Source organism: Mobula hypostoma, chromosome X2 (genome assembly GCF_963921235.1).
Source record: "Mobula hypostoma chromosome X2, sMobHyp1.1, whole genome shotgun sequence".
Taxonomy (NCBI): domain Eukaryota; kingdom Metazoa; phylum Chordata; class Chondrichthyes; order Myliobatiformes; family Myliobatidae; genus Mobula; species Mobula hypostoma.
The window spans coordinates 25,705,435-25,730,925 of NC_086129.1; the positions used below are offsets into that span (position 1 = coordinate 25,705,435).

Genomic DNA, 25,491 nt, shown 5'->3' on the forward strand with positions numbered 1-25,491 from the left:
TAAGAATTAAAAACATCTGCAGATGCTGGAAATCTAAAGCAAAAGCAGAAAAAGCTGGAAACATCCCACAGGTCAGTTAAGTTCTTAACATTTCAAGTCAGACTCTTCCCTTTTCCACCTGTCACAGCGTCTGTTCTCTTCATGACTCCCTGGTCCACTTTTTCATCCCTACCAGCCATGCCCTTTCTTAAGGCACTTTCCCTCGTAACTACAAGCAAAGCAACACTTGCCATTACATATTGCTCCTTCCTACCACCCTGAGACCCAAACTAACTTTCTAGGTGAAGCAGTGATTAATTTCCACTTCTTCCAATTCAGTGTTCACAATGTGGTCCCCTCCACACTGGAGAAACCTGATGCAGATCGGGTGAAAGCCTTCTCAGCTGTGTAGATTCCAGCAATGGAATAGACTGGCAGATGTCTAGAAGCTGAAAGGAACCACTCACATGAGTCAGTGAGATTCAGCTGATAATTTTTCTACTGATCCATTGCACAGCGATGTTCAATAATTCTGCAAATCAGCTACCCTGACAATGTCATTCAATAATTACTGGCTATAAACTATAATGAGAAAACAAAGAGGGCAATAAATTACCAGGCTAAAATGTCTTTATAAAAAGATCAATTTTTCATATCTATAAATTGCTTGGGGAAGTGACCTCCTTAACAACCTGCCAGTGTTACACTTTGGCATGAGGATAACTGGGCTGCTGGATAAGGGTGAAGAGATGATGAAGCCAAGGATTTGTAGCTGCCTTTTGTTTGTCACAAACCCATTGACTCTGCTTTTGGTACATTGTTGGGGCTGGGATGCTTGATGCCATCAATCCTGCTTTGAGCACTTCCAATAAAAATTATCTTAATCAAATCTTACAGTCAGAGCACTAGGTTGAAGGTCATGTCTTCTATGCTTGTCACGTACAATATGTCGACCATATGGTCTCCAGATTTTCCATTGAGAGATCACTAATCAAAAATATATTAGGCTAACTCCCGATTAGGTACATACAATTACCCACAATACCCTCTGGTTATTGGGAGATTATGATTGTGACCCCTGACCCCTGAAGACTCCCCTGCGTCCTGTTCTTGCTGACAACTACAAAGTCCTAGCAACCGCTTTGGTCCCCTAACCAAATTATCCAATCAGCACAATTTTAAATCATTTAGGGCTCAGCAGAGCTGGAGGACGCAAGGACTGACTATTGTAGAGGCGACGTATTGTTGGTTTGATGTATTATCACATCTGGAGGTTCCGACTGCAGGCACTGGGACTGCCGTAGTTTAAAAGCAAATCAAGGAGCCAAGATAGAGTAGCACTGATACTACATTGAGACCCCAAGGCAGGCTGGCGTGAGGTAGTTTGAAAGAAAGGTCATGTGTGAATATATGTTCAGAACAATATGTGCCTTTGTCCCAGCAACAGGGCTTCATTAGAAGGGACATCGTGGCAGATGGCCCCTGTGCCTCCTGGGAGTTGGCATGCTTCACAGTATGTGATAGAAGATAAACTCTTAACTATCACCACCTCTAAACTCCCCCCTCCCCCTGTCCTACTATAACACCCCACACCTCCCCCATCCCCAGGGAAAAGAACTTTTAATTAACTGGACCCGCATCAATAAAGGCTCAAACATACAGTAGCATTCCAGCAGAAGACAATAAACAGAGTTTGAGGCAATGCACAATGCTTCCAAACAAAAGGCACACGCTTCATGTGGGGCCTTGCATCTGTCCATTCCCTTCCACCCAACACTGCACTCACTCACTCCTTGTACTCCCTGGTCACTGAACATCAAAGGCATTATCAATAATGAGAATCGAGCCTGTGAGACCAGGGCTAACTGGACAGAACACCTCAGACTGCCTGAGGGATTTTCAGCGAGACACAGACCATAGATCCTGAGCCACAAATCTCAGAACAAGGCCACATATTCTGCGTGACACTCTCTGCTTCTGGTGTCTTCATTCTCTCTTGTTCAATAAATAACCCAGCAACTATGTCTTACATAGCAAAACCATCAAGGGAAATTATCTGCTGCACTATTTCCTGTACACTTTTAATTCTAACAAAGGGGTCACTGATAGTTTAGGAGATAATTGAAATAGTAGGGAATGGTTAAATTGAATTCAACTCAAGGTAAAATAAGGAATACAAAGCTCTTTTTGTTTGCAGTTAAATAAATGAATTAATGATATGCTTACAACTTCACTACAAATTCAGGAAACTTCCTTCAGAGACAATTGAGACAATGGAGAGATATGACTACAATGAAATATGTTTTGAATTTTTCCATCTTCTACCAAAAACATAATTGATTTAATTTCTCTGAAAAATAATTAGCCATATATTGCAGTCCATGCATGAAGGGACACTCTAGGTATCATACAGATTCTACTGCAAGGAATCTAACTTTCTATCAAAGAGGAACTATGACCTACATACAAGATATTTAGACCTGGCACATTCCAGAATAGCTAAAGGCTTATTTTAATTGTTTCAATTGTTCTCACAGCTAGGAACAGGCACCAGAGAGCTGCGAGAGTGCTGGAGAGAAGCAGGTGCCATTGAGAGTTTGGAAGGCAAAAATTGTCTTTAGGGCTACTAAGCAGTGGCGGCAATGTAGAAACTGTAAATCAGAAAATTAAGGCTTATGTAACGGGCATTGCAATCACGATGCTTTCATCGAGATTGGACAAACCATAAATGATAGATTTATGGAGTGTATAAGCAATTGTTTTCTAGCAACAGGTTATTTTACATCTAGTATTGTCTAATGAGAAAGAGTTAATTGGGATCTATTAGCAAAGGGGCCTTTAGGGAACAATGATCATAATGTGATAGGATTTTATATAAAATTGAAAGTCGATTCAGTAAATAAATGTAATTGTGTATTAAGCTTAATATGAAGGCACAAGGTATGAATTGGCAATGGTACATTTTGAAATTAACTTTAAATGTATGGCAATAAAATAAGAACAGCTAAAAATTAAATAATTTATGCATAATTTACAAGTAAATTATATGCCTTTAAGGCAAAAAATACTCAAACAGAAAAAAATGGACCTGTTTATGTGAGGGAAATTAAAGCTAATCAAAATGCAAAATGGAAATTACAGGTGCAGATACTGTAAAATAAAACTAGTAGATGTTGGAGATACTCAACAGGTCCTGCAGTGTCTGTGGAGAGAGAAGCAGAATTAATGTTTCAGCTGGATGACTTTTGAAAGATCATTGACCTGAAATGTTAATTATGTTTCTCTTTTGACAAATGCTGCCAGATCTGCTGAGTGTCTGTAGAATTTTCTGCTTTTATTTAAGTTAAGCTTAGCATTAAATCAAAGGAAAATGCTTCTAACCGAGCCAAAAAGCAATAAGTCTGATGAATGGAAAAATTTCAGAACTCAGCAAACGACCAAGGTGCTGATAAGCAAAAGAAAAGTAGATTCTTAGAGTAAGCTGGTGATAAGCATTAAAACAGGCTGTAAGAGTTTCAATACATTATATAAAAGAAAAAGATTAGCAAAGTATGAGCTTCTTATAGGTTGAGAGTGAAAAAAAATATCTTTTGCAATAAGGTAATGGCAGGTTACTTAAATAAACATTTTATATTAGACTTCGCAAAAGGAGATACTAGAAACCCCATGAAAACAATGGCAGACTGCAATTAATGGGGTTGTTATTCTTCAGTGAGTGTAACAGGGTCATCTGAGCACTTACTGAATTCCCATGTCTGTGGAATTCTCTGCCCAGGGAAGCAGTGCAAGGTTTCTCAATAAATATATTTAAGAACAGTGAGATAGATTTTTGCACTGCAAGAGGATTAAGGATTATGGGGAGAAAGCAGGTAGGTGGAGCTGAATCCACGGCCAGATCAGCCATGATCTTACTCAATGGCTGACTCCTGCTCTTGTTTTCTTATGTTCTAATGAAAGGCAATAAGTCCCCAGGTTGATGACCTGCATCCTGAGACTCTGATGGAGATGACATTCGAGATAATGAATGTGTTGGCTGCCACCTTCCAAAATTCCAAACATGATAGAATGGTTTCCACAGATTAGAAAGTGTCAAATGTCACTCCCACTATTTAAGAAAGGAATGAGAAATTAGGAGGCTGCATACCGGTTAGACAGACATTGTAGAGATTGTGTTGGAATCCTTAAATTAAATGCGGTTACAGGACATTTTCTGAAATTTAATAATAGACTGGGTAGAGTCATTATGGATTTATGAAAGGGAAATTATGTTTGACAAATCCATTGGTTTTTTGAGATTGTAGCTATTAAAAGAAAAATAAATGATACATGAGAGATTATTCAACAAAGTTACACCAAATATTGTTGGGGAGTGAAATATTGTGGAGGATTCAGAATTGGCAACTGACTAGATGTAAGTGGGTTACCATCAGGTTGGGAGGCTGGAGTTCAAGATGATGCTGAACTGCGCTCTCTGTAGATTTCATGGCTCAGATTTAGTTAGTTTTTAGGGCTTTTTTAGGTTCATAGGGATGGCTTGGGAGACAGAGAGCAGAGTTAGGGGTCAGATTAGAGTTTAGTGACAGGAATGTGGGAGAATTGGAGGTCTAAGGCTAAGTTAGCCTTCACTTCACATTCTTAGGCCAGCACCATGGGCTGACGGCAGTTTGAGGTCTACTTCTTCAGGGTCCCCTCATTGGCAAGTCTGGCGTTCAAGGCCTGGAATTCAGGCCCTCATCAAGGGTCCTCGTTTGTCATCTGTGATTCCTGGGTCAATTTCAACGACCAAAGCCCAAAGGTCGATCAGAGGTCCAGATCGAAGCCCGAAGGCCAGTCTGAGGTCTGGATTGATATATATAACAATATATATTAATGACTTGGATGAGGGAATTAAATGCAGCATCTCCAAGTTTGCGGATGACACGAAGCTGGGTGGCAGTGTTAGCAGTGAGGAGGATGCTAAGAGGATGCAGGGTGACTTGGATAGGTTGGGTGAGTGGGCAAATTCATGGCAGATGCAATTTAATGTGGATAAATGTGAAGTTATCCACTTTGGTGGCAAAAATAGGAAAACAGATTATTATCTGAATGGTGGCCGATTAGGAAAAGGGGAGGTGCAACGAGACCTGGGTGTCATTATACACCAGTCATCGAACGTGGGCATGCAGGTACAGCAGGCGGTGAAAAAGGCAAATGGTATGCTGGCATTTATAGCGAGAGGATTCGAGTACAGGAGCAGGGAGGTACTACTGCAGTTGTACAAGGCCTTGGTGAGACCACACCTGGAGTATTGTGTGCAGTTTTGGTCCCCTAATCTGAGGAAAGACATCTTTGCCATAGAGGGAGTACAAAGAAGGTTCACCAGATTGATTCCTGGGATGGCAGGACTTTCATATGAAGAAAGACTGGATGAACTGGGCTTGTACTCGTTGGAATTTAGAAGATTGAGGGGGGATCTGATTGAAACGTATAAGATCCTAAAGGGATTGGACAGGCTAGATGCAGGAAGATTGTTCCCGATGTTGGGGAAGTCCAGAACAAGGGGCCACAGTTTGAGGATAGAGGGGAAGCCTTTTAGGACCGAGATTAGGAAAAACTTCTTCACACAGAGAGTGGTGAATCTGTGGAATTCTCTGCCACAGGAAACTGTTGAGGCCAATTCATTGGCTGTATTTAAGAGGGAGTTAGATATGGCCCTTGTGGCTACGGGGGTCAGGGGGTATGGAGGGAAGGCTGGGGCGGGGTTCTGAGTTGGATGATCAGCCATGAACATAATAAATGGCGATGCAGGCTTGAAGGGCCGAATGGCCTACTCCTGCACCTATTTTCTATGTTTCTATGTTTCTAAGCCTGAAAGCCAAGCGGAGGTCCAGTCGAGGCCCAGTGGCCAGACCCTGAGATTGTGAATCCCTGTGAGTCCACAGGGGAAGTCAGGGCTCACTATCAGTGAATTCATCAGTCCACAGGAGGCTGGAAACTCAAGACAGTCTGTCCAGGGGTTAGGGGACTGTTTATGTGCATGGGTAGGTGGGTGATAGGGATGCAGAATGGGGCTCATCTTCTTTTTGTTGCTTAGCTGCTTGTTGTGTCCTGTTTTGTTTGTTCTGTGTCATTCTGCTGAGTATATGGTCAGTATGCTATGCTGATGCCTTAATGGGCAGCAATACCCCTAACACATTTCACTGTATGTTTTGATGTACATACAATAAATAAATTTGAATCTGAATCTAACTAGTGGGTCTACAGGATTCAATGTAGGGGTCCCAGCTGTTTACAATCCAAGTCACTGATTTGAATGTAGGAATAATGTGTAATATATCCAAGTTTGCTGGTGATTAAAAACAAAGGTGACAATATGGACTTGAGGAGAATGCAGAAAGGTTTCAGGATGGTACAGAGAGACTAGGTGAAGGGGCAAGGATATGGCAGTCAGGACAGAATGTGGATAAACGTGAGGTCATCCACTTTTGCATGAAAATATAGAGTTTTTATTGAGAAGATTTTTATTAAAATGAGAGATTGAAAGCTGTTGAATTCAGAGGTGCCAGAGTATCCTTGCACACAAATTATTGAAAGGAAATGTGCAGGGGCAGTGAGCAAAGATTGCCTTTATTGCTAAAGGATTTAAATAAAAGAGCAGACATGCCTCACTTCAGTTGTAACAGGGTCCTGGTAAGACTGCATCCGGAATATTGCATACAGGTCTGACTTCCTGATTTAAGGAAAAATGTGCTTGCAATAAAGGATGTGCAGCAAGCATTCTCCAGATTTATTCCTGGGACGGATGTTTTGTCATATGATAAGAGATTAAATAGATTAGGTGTCTACTGTTGAGTTCACAAGAATGACAGGAGATCTCATCTCATTAAAATGTACAAGATTCTTGTGGTGCCTGGCACAGTAGTGCATTGAAGATGCTGATGATGGCTGGAGTCACAATCTCAAAATAAAGACAGTGATAGGAAGAAATTATTTTGCCGGGAAGTTAATGAATCAAGTGAGTTCACTACCTAAGAGGGCTATGAAGGCTGCATTGATGAGTAAATCCAAGACAACAATCAGAAGAGAAATAGAGATTCAAGGTTCGTATAGGAAAGTGGTGCTGATGTAAAAAGATCAGCCATGATCTTACTAAATGGCAGAACACGTGTAAGGGGCTGACTTGGCTACTCTTGCTGCGGTTTTGTTAAGTGATAAGGCCAGAACAGGAGTCCATTTTTATCACGTTAGGTTATTCTTGGCAAGTCATGTACAGCTGTGCTTAAATCCTTGACAAGCACAGCATCACATGAATCCTGGACTCATTAGATTAATCCCGGGTTAGAGTAGTACCTCCCAAAGTATGAGTATGTATTGCTTTATTGCCTGTAGTGGAGAACTTGTGTATTTGTGTTGCAGGCACATTCCCCACCTCTGCAGCCCACCCCACCCCCCCAGCTATTGTCTTTAGTACATAGAAAGCTTAAGATAAGAACCACTTAGCTTGAAATCTTAAAGGGTGATAGATACTTGAAGCCAACCCTACAAGTGTATACATTATACACTGTTATCAACAACCTGCTTAGCTGCCCTTCATTTATTAGAACAAGTACTTGCCTTCAGTCAGATGCATCAGTCACAGGAACTAGGAATTTCAAGTGCAGCGAAAAGTAGACCTATCCAGTAAAGATAGCAATTTCTGTGATTCCCATACCCGAAGTTTACATTCCTAATTCTTATTACCACTGAGGTCCCTACAAACCAGATGTAAAGAAGACATCTGTCTTGATGAAGGGTCTTGGCCCGAAACGTCGACTGTACTCTTTTCCATCAATGCTGCCTGGCCTGCTGAGTTCCTCCAGCATTTGGTGTGTGGTGCTCAGGTTTCCAGCATCTGCAGATTTTTGCTTGTTTCTGCCAAGTTCCTCCATCGTTTCGTGTGTTATGATTTGAAATTACCTATTTAATACCATTACTTAAAGTTATGAATAATCCCCAAATACAACAAGGCAAGCTAAAATAACAAAAAATTAGTGACCTCCAAATTTAATGTTTTTGTTTCTTATCCAAGGTGTATGGAAAATGCTTGGCTAAAAGATAATCTGGGGGCAATAGGCCTCAAAAGTAATTGAGAACAGTAATTTATCATAGGTCACTTACAGTAAACACAATTCTGTATGTAATGAATACTGAAGTTAATGAAAACAAGCTTCAGAAGAGAATATGCAGCTGCTATTGTATTGCATGCTTAGCACAAGAAATCAAGGATGAATATATACCAATAAATTGAGAACAAGACTGCAGTTGTAGTCAATGGCAGAATACACCTAGATTTCTGCCTCTCTCAGCACATACTACCCACTGTCTTCATATCTATTTTCTAATGAGAATGCTGAATTCATTTAGGCATCTCTACTGTGGCATTACTCTCCTTCAAAGCCCAAGTAAGAGGTAGAGCTGGTAAGGTGGGATCAAGTTGGGGAGTGAAATACAACTGTTAGGGCCTGTGCTTGAGGAAAGACGTGATGAAGGAGAGTTTCCATTTATCTGAATATTGGTTTCTAGTTGTTTCCCTCCCCTCCCCCTGAATTCATCAGTACATGTCAGGTTTGAGACAGCCCTTTATTACCTCACCTGAATGGCCACTTCAATGGACAACAAATGACCATTCATTTGTAGTTTAATCCTGCTCCGGCCTGACTGTCACATAGAGTTATTTTTATAGGAATTACTGAAGAAACCCACATGCAGAGAAGATACAGCACAGAAACAAGCCACTTCAAGCCTCCCTCTGTGTAATCTCTCCTGTTCTTCATGTTCTCATTTTTCATGCACTTCACACAGAACTGGAGGCTAACGGTGCTGTGCAATCCAACAAGTTCCTGACCTCCAAGTCTGCACATAGCAGTGCAGAAATACAGCATGTGCAAGTGGACTGATGCCAGTACTCCCACTCCAATGTCTTCTGTATTTCATTTAAATACATAACTTGTTACTCAGCTAAATAGTAGTTTGTCTTTTTTTTAAAAAAATACCATTTTAACTGTACCATGAAACTTTGGTTAATTGGGGTAGCCGCTTAGTTGGGCCAAACTGTATTGGTCCCGATGTGTCCCAATTAACCGGAATCCACTGTACTTGATTTCAAAATTAATTAGTTAATAGAGGTATGGGAATAGATCAGTTGACTATTTTCAGATGGGACAGCTATTACTACATCTTGGAGATATGCCAATTATCCACTCAAAAGCAAGCAGACTTGCAAGACTGATTACCACTTAGGAGAGACATTCAAACATAATTGAATAATTTGGAATAGATGAAATCCTGCAGGTTTCATCAGTGTGGATCAGAATTCAAAACATGCTTTAACTGAAGGGAGAGGCACCAGCTTGTAGTTTTCAATTGCTTTTTCAGGGACAGCTTCAAATCTTTTTCAGCTCACATCTAATGTCAGAACTCATCCCAAACTTTCAGTCCTATCTCTCTACAGTGCCCTTTGCCCTGATTCTTTTTTGTTCCATCTCCTTGTGATTCACTATAAATAGGTTGTTGAGAGCTTGCTTTCTGTTGTGATATACAGCTTGTTTTCCTTACAAGCAGCAGTTCCTCTCTAATTACACAGTCAATCCATCCGCAGCAACCACAAATGATATTTTTCAGAGCTCTCCTCATTTCCATTTCTCTTCCCAAATCTTTTTTCCCCACTCGCTGTTCTTCCTCAATTTGAACTCTTCAGTTTCTCCATCCATCTCTCTCTCATCCTGCTCATTCCACACACATCTCTTTATATTTCCTGCAGTCCCGCAGTCCTCTTATCCCCCTCCTTATATCTTTCTCTTTTATCCTGTCACTCCCCATCCAATGTCTTTACTCTGCCCATGCACTTAATGACTGTGGTTGACTATGCATCCAACAACATGGTTCTTCCAGCTTTTTGGTATTACACTGTGTCACTCCTTGCCATTGTCGCTCCTGAGTGCTGAAGGAAATATAGATGAAGTCCACCTTCCATGAGTATGGAGTCGGGGGGGGGGGGAAACTGTGGCCGTGATCATCATCATCATCAGCAGCAGCCTGGAATGATCCCAGGCTGCAAGGCTGAGCACAACCATGACCTTAATCTCTCTGGGCAAAACTATCAAAGCAGACACTCCATTTGTGGTTGTAGATCTCAGTATCAGCAATGGTCACTTTAAGCACCCATATTTCAAGGGAAATCTATATTCCAGGAGCCAACACAAACTAGTGCTATTCAAAACAGTGAGTTTAAAGAGTTCACTGCAAACAAAGTCTACAAGCTGCACAACAGTTGGAGCTAGCTTGGGGAATATACTGTAACAACACTGAAGAAATGCTGGGGACAGCACGACCCACTTAAAAGGTTTCCTGAAGAGGGGTGAAGCATTGAAAAAGTCAGCCCAATCTTCAGTTTCAAAGCATGATTTGCCTCAGACTTGTGTGAATGAATTTGTTACCATGGCCAAATTTACACTGTGGTCTGTAGAGGAGTTTATTTTTCATTTTAAGTCAACAAATGTCACCAAGCTACCATCAGTACCCAGGGGCTTAAAATCTTATAAAGTCAAAGGGCTCACCAGCTTGACGGCTGTGAAGTCATTGTTGATATCTTTCAGCCAGTTTTTCAGTCCCTCTATCACAGCACAATATAGCCTAGCAACATCAGATCAGAACAAATCAATTCATCTGGACCGCAACAGTCCCCCTCTTATTTGTGCAATAGTCCCTCTCCTATACACCAGTGATAAACACAGCCTTATCACATGACTCAAAATTACATGATACAAGATGTTTTAGAAAACAGTAATGATTCTATGTGATGCATTTTTTCCTACTTAGGTCCAGATGTACTGAGTATGGCAGGTGTACGTTGAATCAGTCTGCTAGGGCAGTGGTCCCCAACCACCGGGCCGCAAAGCATGTGCTACCGGGCTGTGAGGAAACAATACAAGTCAGCTGTACCTTTCCTCATTCCCTGTCATGCACTGTTGAACTTGGACATAGAGTTGCCAACTGTCCTGTATTTGCCGGGACATCTCGTATATTGGGCTAAATTGGTTTGTCCCATACAGGACCACCCTTGTCCCGTATTTGCCCCGCTAAGGTAGAGCGTTCCTATGAAACCTTTCATGCTGAAATGGAGTGAAGCAAAGAAGCAATTACCATAAATTTATATGGGAAAATTTTTGAGCGTTCCCAGACCCAAAAAATAACCTAACAAATCATACCAAATAACACATAAAACCAAAAATAAATAACACTAACATATAGTAAAAGCAGGAAGGATATGATAAATACACAGCCTATATAAAGTAGAAATAATGTATGTACAGTATAGTCGGGAAGATGAAGGCAAGAGCGATTTGTGGGGGGGAGGAAATCGGCACTTACGCGCATGCGCATATCACATGCGCACGTCATGCATGCGCACACGGGTGTCCGCGCAAGGCTTCATGGTCGTGGTAGTCTTTCCTGGGGTAAAGTGTCCCAGGATTTGACTGCTACTTTTGTCCCTTATTTGGGAATGAGGAAGTTGGCAACCCGAACTGTAAAAGACATGTTGAGGTGAGTTTAACCCTACTTGAACACCCCCACCCCTCCCCGGTCGGCTAGTCCGCAAGAATATTGTCAATATTAAACCGGTCCGTGGTGCAAAAAAGGTTGGGGACCCCTGTGCTAGGGGAAGCCACCAGTCATTTATTCCATTCCACTCATGGAAGGAGGAATAGGACTCCTTGAATATTGTCAGAGGAAAGCAGCATCTGTCAGAGATCCCCACCACCCAGGCCATGCTCTTTTTTCACTGCTGCCATCAGGTAGAAGGTACGAGAGCCTCAGGCCCACCAGGTTCAAGAACAGTTACTACCCCACAATCATCAGGCTCTTGAACAAAAAGGGATAACTACATTCATCTATTGAGATGTCCCACAACCAATGATCTCACTTCAAGGACTCTCTACCTTGTTATTTCATGTTCTCATTATTTATTGCTATTTATTTATATTTGCATTTGCACAGTTTGCTGTCCTCTGCACTCTGGTTGACCTTTCATTGATCCTATTATAGTTACTACTCTATAGATTTGCGGAGTATGCCCATAGGAAAATGAATCTCGGGGTTATACTGTATATGGTGACAAAAATGTACTTTGACAATGAAATTTACTTTGAACTTTCTTGCATCACTGTCCCCAATTCCTCTGCCCACAATTAACTCAGTTAGATCATTGCTTACCTTGGCTCTAACTCCATTTGCTGGCCTTAGTTTATATCTTTTTTTAAAAAAGCAACAAAGACAACATTTGACTCTGAGTCCACGGGCTTCTGAAAGGGGGAGTTACAAATTTCCACTGCTTTTATGGAAAAGTACTTCCCAATTTCTCTAACCTTGTTGTAAATTGAAGATCATTTGTCCTTAATTGCTCTACACCTGAGAAAATAGTTTCTTTGTTCCACTTCAATCAAGTCCAGTTATTGTGAAGAGCTCAGCCAATCACTTACTTTGAAAGCTTCCATATTTAAAGTTTATGCAACTTGTCCTAATAATTTAACCCTTTATGACAAGGATCATAAGCCAATGTCAATTTATTTGTCCTACAATCATACCAATTAATCTCCCCGAGTTATTAGTGAAAGCAACCAATCATGACAACCCCAGAACCCCAGCCAGCATGCTCTTTCTTCAGCCAGCTTAAGACTTGTCTGCTCAATCAGAGCAAAGAAAGCCTCGCATTATATATTGCCTTTCAGAACCTCAGGGCAACAGAGAAGTTCTCTGAAGTGAAGCCATGTTCTAATGTAAGAAATATGAGCTAATTTGTGAACAAAGTTGTCCCACAAAAAAAGTGATGAAATAAATATCCAGTATGTCGATTTTGCATGCTAGATGAAAGATAAATGATTACTCCAAGACTGAATGTAGACCGAACTGTGGCATAGGATCTTTCATATCTAATCTGAGAACACAGATGAAGTTTAGTTTTACAGGGAGTGAATATCTTACACTATAGCACTCCTGCAGCAGTCTAATAGAATGTCAATCTGGATTAACAATCTATCATTCCAATCTTCCAAAACAATACTTCATCTTCTCAAATTTGCTTTGCTATATCATCTTTCATCATCCAACACTCTGAAATTCTAATACTTCCTAAAGGCACAAATCGGTGATTTCAGAGTTCTCAGTGGAACATGTTCTGCCACTTAGTCCATTTCTTCTTCTTTACAGGTGTTTTGGCCCATTGAATCTCAAATGGGAACAATACAAAATGCCATAGATGCTGAAAACTGATATAAAAATATAAAATGCTTGAGATACTCATTGGGTCAGGCAGCATCTGTGGTCAAAAACAAGAGTTAATTCAATAGGTTAATGACCTTCAGTCAGAACTGAAAGAAAATGACAAAACATGTTGGAATGGAGTGGAGAAACTGAAAGGAAATTTGTGATAGGATAGAGACCAGAAAATCCCCAGTTACCAGAAACACCATTGGTGGAGACTAACTGAGGAAACAGATGCTCGTCACCCACTGCTGAACAATCTGGAGGAGCATACATAGAACAACGCTGCAAACGATCATCAGGGCAGGCAGAATAGGTGGGAAGAGAGACATAAGAGACATAAAAGACATAGTCATAGTCATAGTCATACTTCATTGAACGAAAAGCAATTTCCCCCCGGGATCAATAAAGTATGACTATGACTATGACTAAAAAGAGTTAATATTTCCTGTTGAAGACACTTTGTCAGAGCTGAGGAAAATGAAGTTCAGAAATCTTAATTCAGATTGTTTAACGTCTTTTCCAGTACACAAGTGTAAGGGGAACAAAATAATTATTACTCCAGATCCGATGCAGCGCAAAAAAAACCCACAATCAAATAAGAAACACAATAATGCTACTGGAGCCAAGGTCTATGGTGCTTGTATGTTTCAGCTCATTTTGACAAGATAAATCTCACTGGTTGCTGTTTCCCACTTACTTTAAACTCACTGGGTTCGGCAGAAAGTTTAATATACCACTGGGTAACGTATAAAAAGAAGTGATATAAAAGTGCAATTTGGGTATCAACATGGGGAACATCCAATAGTCCAGAAAACCCAATAATCCCAGCAAGGGGAGTTTTACTGTACAGCACTGGGATGTCAAAGTATTTTTGAAGTTCAATCTTTAGTTTGGGGCTCATTATCTTTTTGCCTCTTGTCTAGATTTTGAAGCCAAGCTAAAATACTGCACTGCAGCAGGGTTCATTTTGATGACAACTATAATTTTTCTTCAATCCTTACACCGAATTATTGACAAAAGAAAATATTTTGCGGATCTCCCCAAGATCACCTGTGGAAACTCTTCCTGCTAAGATTAAGTTTGGCAGCTTTGCTAATACTTGAATAAAGCTTCTAAAGCAGTGATTCTCAAAGTGGGCGATATCACCCCTTGACCAGCAATTTACAACAGTTTATTTTTCACATCAGATTTCCAGCATTAGCAGCTTTGTTTTTGGTTTTTGTTTTTTTTTAAATGTCGAGTATAGCCTGCTTCAGGATCAAGGATTATTCACCATGTACATTTATATGTATCAGGAAAATGCACTGAAAATTGAATGTTCCATTAATTTCAAATAAGCAGTATAAATAACAAGTAATAAAAAATGAAGTCAGTTCATTTCAATTATCTTTGAAATAGGAGGTGAATGCTGTATCCTCCTTGCAGAGTTGTCTCTAAAATCATTCAACAGCTACTTCTGACTTTTCCATGGATTCTTCTTTAATGTCTTGGCTGGACAATAATCCTATAAACTTTACTTCTCCCAAGCCGTAAAACATCACTTCTTCATTCAAGTGTAAAACAGGAACCAATTCCCATCCTATCAATTTCACACTGAGTTGGTACTAAGTGAAAGTTACCTCCAGTGAGTCACTCGGAACTGTAAGGTTACATATGGAGCAATCATTTTGCACCAATAACATCCAAGTCAAATCAAATGGCTGAATGACCAATTAAGTCTATTGTGTTAGTACTGGAGGAAGGGAGAATGGCAGTCAATGACATAGGTGAGTCACTAGCCTCCATTTTTGACCAGCATTAAAGGATTTGTTGCATTGACTGAAAAAGCTGGGGCCTATATTAAAGCAGCATTGACTCAGTGCGGTACCTAACATATTTACCATTCACTGTGTAATTCACAGACAACATCTTCTCACAAAAAACCTAAGTGATTGGCTTATCGTTAAATACTGTTATCACAGTGGTAAATAAAATCAAGTCCCATGCTCTCCGTTCTTGACTATTTTGAGTTTTGTATTGTGAATGAACAGTTTAAATGCTTGCTGTTGCACACAGAAGTCAAATGGTTCTCAAAAGGAAACTGAGATGCTTTTATGTGCTTTTGGAAACTGTGATAAAATTCTTTGAAGACTAGAATGTAATTCAGTAATCAACTCAAGAATATTAGGCATGACATTGTTTATTTGTCAGAATGATTCGCAAAGTTTAATGAAATCAGTCTTCAATTGCAAGGAAATGATGTGAATCTTATCAAAGTCAAATGAGTCATCTCTTCATTTTTGTCCAAGTTAACCCTCTTTAAGTGCAACACTGACCATCATGACCTTTTCCAGTTTCCCAGCCTCTCTAGAGTTGGAAGAGAAAGAAGGAGTACCAGCTGATGATCTTCAAGTACACTGTGCCCATGTGGGTGAGCTGCATAAAGATATATCAGAGAGATTTCAGGATCTTCTATCGATCCAAATTCCAGATTGAGTAATAAATCTAGGAAGGATGGAGGAAGAACTGATCTCGCTACAAAATGACTGAACTGAAGCTGAGGTTCAAAAAATTATTGAAAAATTATTTTCATTGCAGAAAGAAATCTCTGAATGCTATGCTATACTGTGGAAAAAGGTTGAGATGTTCTTTATTGCCGTTCCGACGTCGTAGTTAGAGGAGTGCGGTTTCAGTGCAGTCACCCAGCTTCTTTCAAAGCAATGAAACAGACTGCAAATTACTGAGCGTGGGGATCTGAGGCTCCTTCTGAGTGACATTCAGCCTGATGTTGAGAAGTTGGTATCACTGCACCAAGCCCGTGCATCTCATTGAAAAGTGAATGTACAATGAAGTAGTGAATAGTTGGACTAACAATGTATGCTCTAAAGTTGTTGATGAACATAGTTTTATTGAAATTAAAGAAATAATTTTATTTGTAGCTTAAATAAATTTGAAACACTTTTGCAATTACTTGTCAATGCTTTGAATTTGTAGTTCCTATTTTCTTTTGCTCTGCATCGTAAATCAAAATTCTTTATAATTTTTATGTAATAGGTGGGGGGGGTGCTGGGGATGTGGTCTGGGAGCTAATGGGGTAGTAACTCAAAAAAGTTTGGGAACCACTGTTCTAAAGTGTTTACATCAGCAAAACCAGTACTGACTTCATCTGATGTCTTTGCCAAAGCTGATCAGGTGGGATCAGTGGAGAGTAATCAGGAGTCCATTCTCTCCGTCCCTTAACCAGAAGTATTGAAGCTAGTTATCGCACTGTGCCCCTACCCACTTAACAAACTGAAATTAACTAACTCAGCACAGAGTGGAGGAGAAAGTTTATCCCCTCAAGCTTATTTTAATATCTGCCAGGTACTAATGATCTCCATCTCAACTTCACTTACTCACCATTGCTTCACATTCCTTAATATCCTTAACTAACACGGATCTATTGCACCTTATCTTGAACATTTCAACTGAGTCAGCATCCGCAGGGAACTGGAAGGTTCAGATGTCCACAATCCTTTGAGACATGTTTGATGCATGAAATTGCAAAACTGACTTTAAACAGACTATTGGAAGAGGTCTAGAAACTGGTTGATCAGATATTTCACCTAATATTGGATAGACCCCTCGAGAATCTGAATTAATCAGGAATACCTACATTAATTACTGCATTACTAGTTACGAGAGAGGAATATTAAGGCCGGTGCATCTTGCTCAGACGGAGAGCAATTTGAAGTGGCACAACTCCTAGTTTATTTCAGATTAAGGAATAAATTCCTCTCCATAATCCTGACCAGCAGCTCTGCATCAGCATCTCAGCTGTGAGCACAGCACAGCGCCGTGCTGCATCCCATCACTGTGTGCAGAGTGTAAGCGGCATTAAGCCTATTATTGCCGCTTTCGGAAGTTTGTGCGTGCTCCTCACCAGTATCAGCATTAACTGTGTAATTGCTTGGGAATAAGAGGATTAAGCTAATCTTCCTACAGGGCTTTTTATTGGGGAGGAGGGTAAGGGGCTAATAGAAGCTGCTGAACTCAGGTAAACAGAAATGACCTGAAAAACATCTGTCACTCCACAAAGTGAAGAGCACACCACTGGTCTTTCAATATTTTTTCGCTCCTCTTCTTTTCATTTTCTTTTGAAGGTGTCAGTAACAGAAAATATAACATTTCCTTCATATTTTGGGTTACTGGTGAAAGATTGCTACTCAGTTGTCCCTGTGTACACTTTACACTGGTCACTGAATAATAATTCAGTCAGCCTCTTTGAATGACATTGCTATTATCAGTGACTTGTAGCAAATGGATGTGAGATATTCCAAAAGTGTATTTTGTGGAAAGATGCATGACGGGTCAAAGGTACAGATTATTTTATTTACCATTTAGTAAAGTTCAGACCAGAAAAAAAACAGTAAAATGAAAGGAATTAAAAGCATACTATCAAACATGCTGGCTAGGTACTGTAAGGATTATGGACACACACAAGTATTTGATCTTTATGGATTTGGATCGTTTCACCTGAGACATGGTGAAAAACCCACCACAACACACTGTCAGGACCACTGGGCACTCAAGCTCTATCCCAGCATGTCAGCACTCCTGGGAGAGAGGGAAATGAAAGAAAAATAAGTATAATTAATCAGAAATAAAGAAGTTTGCACTTTTCGTGGCAGCTTGAATTTATCAAGTGAAATGAATAAAACATGCAAAGTCAGGTTAAATCAAAGCAAATTTCATGTTTCAGCCTGGAGCACTTGGATAGTAATGGATGAACACTGTACAGACATGATTGTCCTTCCACCCAGTGGCTATCTAACTTCCCAGGGTGTAAGATCCTTGGTAGTTTTGTGCAATTGGGCTGCTGCAATTCTGATACATTATTGATTACTTTCACAAGAGGTTATGAGTTGATTACTCCTCGGTATTCCCGCTTTGCTTTAACATTTCTTCACTGCACTGACTTGGAATGCAGACTCTGGAATTCACGGAATGGCCATTGTAATTCTCACAAAACAAACATAATGTCAGAAAGGAAAAGGATTACCTTAGAACATACATTGTAGTGCTCTAGCTGATCGTACTTAAGGGCAAAATGTACTCAATATATCCTCGATGCAATTCGCCCAGATACTATCAAAAATGGGAGGTTAGTGTAGCTCATTAATAATTGCAAGGTCTCTGACTATGGACTGAGGTGTAACCCACCAGATCAAGCCAACTGCAAACTGTTACTCTAATAGGGAGCACAAGTCTGGCTGGACAAGTATGTCAGCTTATCCAGGCTCTTTGCTAAATGACTGAACAGATTATACCTGTTAAGCTCCAACAGCAACCCTACACTTCATGCAATCACATAAAACCCTCAATTCTTTCCAACACGTTCTAAATTTCAGTGATCATGCTTGCGTAACTAAGAGATGCAGGGATAAAATTTATATTTATATCCACCAGACAGAGAGCATCAAAAACTTCGGGACTTGGAGACACTATCAGAGAAAGAAATGTCTGCGAATGGTCAGTGATCACAAGTTTAAGGATCAGACTAAGATGATTAAATAAATCTCTGTAATTGGGCGAGACAGATTGGTCATGGTCTACAGAAGACTTAACTTTTGTCCCACTTGTCCTTAAGATATTAATTCACTTGATCAAATTAGTCAATTTTGTCAGATACATAGTGGATCTCATGCTGGTTTTCATCCCATCTGAAATTACTTCCCATTGAAATAGGAGATGGCGTGTAAAACTGACACTGCCTGGTCCAGTAGGCCAGTTAGGTTAAAGTTACTTCCAGGCCTTCTGTTTCCAGCAGGACCTCCATGCTAACCCCATATTGGCCACTTGGCTGAAATTTAACCTTATGGATGGCCCCTGTAGTCAGGTATCACCCTGGACCATCTTGTAAAAACTCTTTTACAATGAAATAGAAAAGGCTGTACAAGGTTAAAAACCCATTCTGAGCATTTCAGAAATCAAAAGAGTAATCTAACCAGGGAGAACTGTGTAGGAGAAACTATGCTTACAATGGATTACAATACAAAGACATTGGTGAGCGAAGTCCAACACAAGGATAGGAGGGATCTGAGCAGATGTGCTTTCTCCCAGAGAAACTGCAGAGAGTTGTGGCCACAGCTCAGCATATCACACAACCAGCCTCCCCTCCATGGATTCTGTCTGTACTTCTCGCTGCCTCAGTAAAGCAGTTAGCCTAACCAAGGTCCCATGCACTCCAGGTATTCTCTCTTCTCCCCTCTCCCACAGGGCTGAAGGTACAAAAGCCTGAAAATATGTGACAGCTTCTATAGTGGTGTTAGAAAGTTTGTGAACCATGTAGAATCTTCTCTATTTCTGCATAAATCTGACTTAAAATGTGATCAGATCTTCATGTAAGTCCTAAAACTAGATAAAGAGAACCCAATTAAATAAATAACACAAAAATATTATACTTCTTCAGTTATTTATTGAGAAAAATGATCCAATATTACAGGTATTTTTTGGAATACACCATTTCCTCAGTTTAAGCCTGTGTAACGCCCAAAGAAGCTTGCCATTCTGTGGAAAAAGGATGATGATTCTGCAGGGATTAAGTCAAATAGCAAAAGGGTATAGCTTAAAAGGTGGGGTGGGAGGATGAACTCTAAAGGGGATGGAGGGTGTGGAGCAAGTTTTGTTTTACTCAGGGAGTGGTAGGTGTCTGGAATGCACTGCCAAGGATGTTAGCAGAAGTAGTTACCATATTGATGTTCAAGAGGCTTTTAGGTAGGCACACAAATATGCAGGAAATAGAACCAATTGGTCCTTGTGAAGGCAGAAAGAATTACTTGAATCTGGCATAGACATGGTTGGCCTATGCTGTACTGTTCATTGTTCTATATAAACTTATGCATGGTGCAATTCTGAGTCCTGACTTGGTAACTAAGCCTACCTATGGGATACATTAAATGTGATCGTAAGCACAAAATGCTGGTATTTTGACATGTTTGCAATGTTCAGTCTGTAGCAGCAATTCCCCCATCCCACAGGTCAGGTAGGGCAACACAGACTCACAGCACCAACCATCAATCTGTTCACTGAGAAGAGGATCTGCTATTTTTAAACCTTTCAGGCCTGATGGATCCTGATGTGCAGGCAGCTCTGGTCAAATCATTCAAAATGGCAAGACTCCCATCTGCAAGCTTCCTGCATAGCGTGGCTCCTGGCACAGAGGAGTGCAGTGCATGAGACATGCAGTGTGCAATGCACTTGGAATTGATGAGCTCCTGATAAGAAATAGTGTCTACTCATATCAAGCTGATAAGACAAACTACATCAAGAGTTACAAATAAATGTGAACTATTTACTGGCAATTTAGTGCAACTATAACCAGCGATTTAATCACCATTAATGTCTGATCATACCAATCCAATATGAATTTAGCATCTTCAATGCAAACAAAGTCAATGCAATATTAAATGTATGACCATATACTGTGATCAAAAACTATGTAGCTTGTCAAGAAACTAAGTGAATAAAGACACCAACTCCACAGACCAATCATTTAGTCTTGAACTTCCCAAGTTCAGCTCCCATTTTACATTGTTATCTGAATTTAGTATGGGCAGAAATTGGGGAGTATCATTTACGTCAGAGCTGAGGAAAGGGGAAGGAATTTTTGTACGTGTAACAGTGTTAGAAACCAGGTGCTGCAGATACTGGGTCAAGAAGCAAAAAATGAGTTTAGCTGTGATGCCATTTGTATTCAGAAAATTACTCCCAATTCTTCGTGTCGAGCTGCCTTACATGAATCCTGGTCACTTGGGCAAGGTGCCAAAGGATTGCTATCCTCAGTAGAACTGTAACCAGGCAACTGCCAGTTGCTTTAGAAAAATAACAAGAGAAATATTTGGTGGGTGGGTGGTAGAGAGCTTGCAGGTTGTCAACAAAACATCCATTATGAATTATGTTTACAAACTGCCTCTCCGACATTTCCAATACAGACTTTGTCAGGAGAAAAGTCCTTTTTAAACATCTGGACATCTGTCCTTTTGCAAGGGCGCTCATCATCATCGTTAGTAACAAATAAGAAGGCACTGTTCAAACAGCTTCTTTCACTCAAACAATAACAAGCACTGGTCAATTAAACTGACGATAGACAGATGTCTGAGTCAAGTTGTAACTGCTGCTGCTACAAATCTGTGCTCAGCGAACTCGTTTGTTCCCTAAGCCTTTGGCGATTGACAACTTTCTGGTAACCAAATGTAATTGTCTGCATTAAAGCAATAATACAAATATTATGGGGAGCTGGACCATCTGACAGGTGCACCTCCCAATATTGAAGGTCTGCATGGTGAGGCATTGGCATTAAATCCACAGAATCTAGATCAATCACATCAAAGTAAGAACTAATATTTTTACCATGTCTTTTTGCAGAATCAGGACGTCATAAAATGCTTCATGCCCAACTATTTTGGAGATGTTTTTAACTGCTGTGATGCAGGGAAAATTGCAGCAGCTAATTTGTGTGCTTCTACCAGCATCAATGTGATAATGATGGTATAATCCATTTTAATGATGTGTTTGAGCAATAAATAAACATTGGCCTGGACGCTGTCAAGAACTCCCTTGCTCTTAAGAGGCCAGATGGTGCTCTAGTTTAATGTATCATCAAAAGACAGCAACTCCAACTTTGTAGCATCCGCAATAGTGCCTGAAGTCAGTTTAGATGTTTGTACTCAGGTGTGGGGCCTGAAGACAGAATTCTGCCTCACATGAGAATGCAGTCAAAGGAACCACAGCTGACACTCATATCCAAAGAAAAAGATGATTCCAACAAAGCATATAATAAAGAAAAGAATGATAAAACTGACAAGTATAGATCGGGTATGTAGATGAAGAAACCACCCAGCATAAAACCTCTTGATTTTCTTTTCCATTGATGTTAATGCACCTCCCCTCAAAAGGATCTAAAAAATTCCATGGCATTAATTGAATCTCTCTAGTCTAAATTAATCTCTCTACTCTTCCAGACTCTAGATGTCTCTCAATCAACATCACAAAATATAATTATTTATTTTATTTAACGATACAGTGCATGAATAGGCCCTTCTGGCCCAATGAGCCCAAGCCACACTATTACACCCATGTGACCAATTAACCAACTAAACTGTATGTCTTTTCAGTATAGCAAATTTCTGGGGAGCTTGCACTGTGCAAATTGACTTCGGTTAATGGTGTGTATGCTTCAAAAGCACTCCAACGACCATTAGATGCTTTGGGATGTTCTGGAGGGGATGTGAATGGTACTTTATAAATGTAGGTCTTTATTTCATTTTACCAATGGTAAATTGCTTCCTATTGAAGAGAAGGGAGATCAGATCTCAGTGACTATTAAAGGAACCAACTAAGTGACCAATTCCAGAGGGCGGAGATTAGGATGATGGCTTAACAGCGACTCCTTTGCTTGCATCTTCGGAAACAGCTCTATTTCTATCTTTGATATCTATTTTTTCCCTTTTCACGGTTTGTTTGAAAACCCTGACCTGGAGTTGCACACTGACTTCGGTTCTTTACGGGAGCAGGACCCGCTTTTGGGGTCTCATGACCGGCTGCTTTTTGATATACCAAGGACACGGTCTGAAAGACTAGCACACCTTCAGGGTGCCAGATTTTTGTGGCTCTGGAGGCAGGCGGACTTGAGGCTGGTGCCGCTGGCAAGTGCATTGTGGGAGACAGATCGTAAGCAGCGAGCTGGCTGCTAGCTGTGTGCCCAGCGACCAGAGTTCTTTGGGCACAGAGCTCGGAAAAAGTGACGCAACAAACTTTTAACACCATAAATCAGCAAGTTGTTTTGTTATGTCTCCCCTCTCGCTGTGAAACAGGGACACCTCTTCTTTCCTTATTAGGGAGAGAGAGAGAGCGAGCCTGTGGTATATCGAATTACCAGTGAATGAGTAGTCTTTGGGGTACTGCAAGTCTGATGCTTTGCTACACGCTTGAGTGCTCAGTGGGGGGTGCCAATGCTCTTTCGCTGGTGGAGGAGGGGGTTCATTGCCTTGCTGCTGCTTGTGCATGGGAGGGGGGAGCTGGGGGGGCTTTGGGGTTCTAACATTTAACTGTCATTCATTCTTTGGGGCACTCCTATGTTTTCGTGGACGTTTGCAAAGAAAAAGAATTTCAGGATGTATATTATATATATTTCTCTGACATTAAATGTACCTATTGAAACCTATTAGCTTGGTTTGTTGCTTTAGCTTTTTCCTGCTTCTCAGTGCAGGTTCTCTATGAAGAGCCAAAAAAATTAACTTTCATAGAGAAGGTGCAAAGATCATTTGGTTTATACTATCTAGTGTCATCAGCTGTATGGCGACCCTTCTACCAATGACATGCCACCCACTGCAAATTCTAGATAATTCCAGTTGCATGGAACCCCTTCCTCCTCAGAAACATCATTTCCATCTGCTCCAGGGGTCTTGTCATCAATCTTTACCCTGCACAAATCCTTCCATTCACACGAAAGCACAGTGCTCTGACACTCCTGTTAAGAATGCGTTAAGAGCTTATTTGCTGAAAAACACAATTCATCAATTTACTACTACTAGATAAGAGCCACTTGCATCCCAATTTCTCTCAGAGGATGGCCATCTAGACCAGTGGTCCCCAAGCTCCGGGCCACGAAGCATGCAGGGGTGCAGCGGTAGCCGGAGCGCACCCAGCACATCTTTAAGAAAAAAGCCAAAATAAACAAACTAATTAATTAGGTGCCACCCGGCACGTAAATGTTGGCCCAGATCAGAGGCCATTGCCGATTTCACTTACTCTACGCGATGTTCACTCCTCTCTCCAGGGCGCTGGAGCCTTTAGCTGTTCCATTGTTTGGTCAATTTAAACACCAGTCCAGACAGGCTGAAAAGACAGGACTGTCAATATCAAGGTGACATGTTGAATCTACACAAGCTTCTAATAAAGTATTGGCGCTGCTGCACTTTCTTTGTAATGACAGTTATGTGCTGGTCCCAGGACAGATCCACTGACACTTTGCAGAGAGAGAAATGTCGATCCTTAATGCCAAAAAATTTAAAGTTATTGACCCTCCCCACCTCAGTTCCTCTAATGAAGACTGGCTTCTGGGTGGCACCTAATTAATTAGCTTGTTTATTTTGGCTTTTTTCTTAAAGATGTGCTGGGTGCGCTCTGGCTACCGCTGCACCCCTGCATGCTTCGCGGCCCGATATCGGTCCACGGCCCAGAGGTTGAGGACCACTGGTCCAGATAGTCAGGTTGAGGCCTTCAGAGCTACGGATGTCCAGAGCTGAAATGCACCATATAAATTAAGTAATGTCTGCTACCACATGTAAGGAACTGCAGCCCCTTTGACCTCTCCCCTGCTATTTCATTGCTGCAGGGAGACTTGTGGAAATACATTTCCACTCTCACCATTCACTCCTGCACCGCTGATGCACTGTGATTTCAGTATGCACCACCTAATATACGATACAACTCATCAAAGCTTCCTTGACAACCAATGCACAACCTCTATCCACTGGAGGGAGAAAGAACAACAGGTTCTTGAGGATACAAAGTTCCCAGTCAAGTCAAACAGCTGTCATGGACAGATTATGCCACTGTGTCTTTATGAAGACATAATGGTCCTCTCTGAGCTGCTTGTTGCTATTACTGAGGGGGGGGGGCAATGTCAATATTACATCCTAGAAGATGTACACGGCACAAACGTCTGAATAAATCATTATTACATTGCTATTGGTGAGCTTTTTTTGTGTAGTTCACACTGGCACTGAATATTGGTTCATCCTGAACTACCAAAAGATGTCATATTGAAAGTTGTTTCCTTCTAAAAAGTCCATTGCAGGTATTGCTAGATTTCCTCACATACTGTATCTGGCATAGTTGACCCCAACAGAATATAAATGTGCTCTTCTATTCTATACCCCCAAGAAGAAATACCAAATGCCAAGTCCATATATCAGTATAAAAAAATTAACACCCCTCCCCGAGTTACCTCCCTTACTGTATGCAACGCTTTCACCAGGCTCATATACAAACTTGGCTGTTAGCTAACTCTGCTAACAACCACGTGGCTCAGCGGTGAGAAGGACACGTTTCATAAGCAAGCTAAGTCTAGGGTCAGTATGATTTGGGGTTCAACCAAACCAGAAAGTTGGGATGTTCCGATTAAAGAACAGTGATTTTCGCAAGTTCTGTGTAAATACTGCCCATACACAATTATTGGCCACCAAGAAATGACAGATCATACACCAT

At 40.8% G+C, this 25,491-nt stretch overlaps 1 protein-coding gene across 4 annotated transcripts in view; it reads right to left on the bottom strand.

Moving 5' to 3' along the window:
* Positions 1 to 25,491, bottom strand: part of robo3 (roundabout, axon guidance receptor, homolog 3 (Drosophila)) — a 609,199-nt gene that overhangs the window by 222,392 nt on the left and 361,316 nt on the right. The window contains exon 2 of one of the 4 annotated variants that reach the window (XM_063038556.1): positions 24,031 to 24,117. The exons of the other annotated variants lie outside the window; for them this stretch is intronic. The gene's annotated coding sequence lies outside the window, so the exon portion shown is untranslated. The remainder of the gene's footprint in view (positions 1 to 24,030; positions 24,118 to 25,491) is intronic. 4 annotated transcript variants of the gene reach the window in all.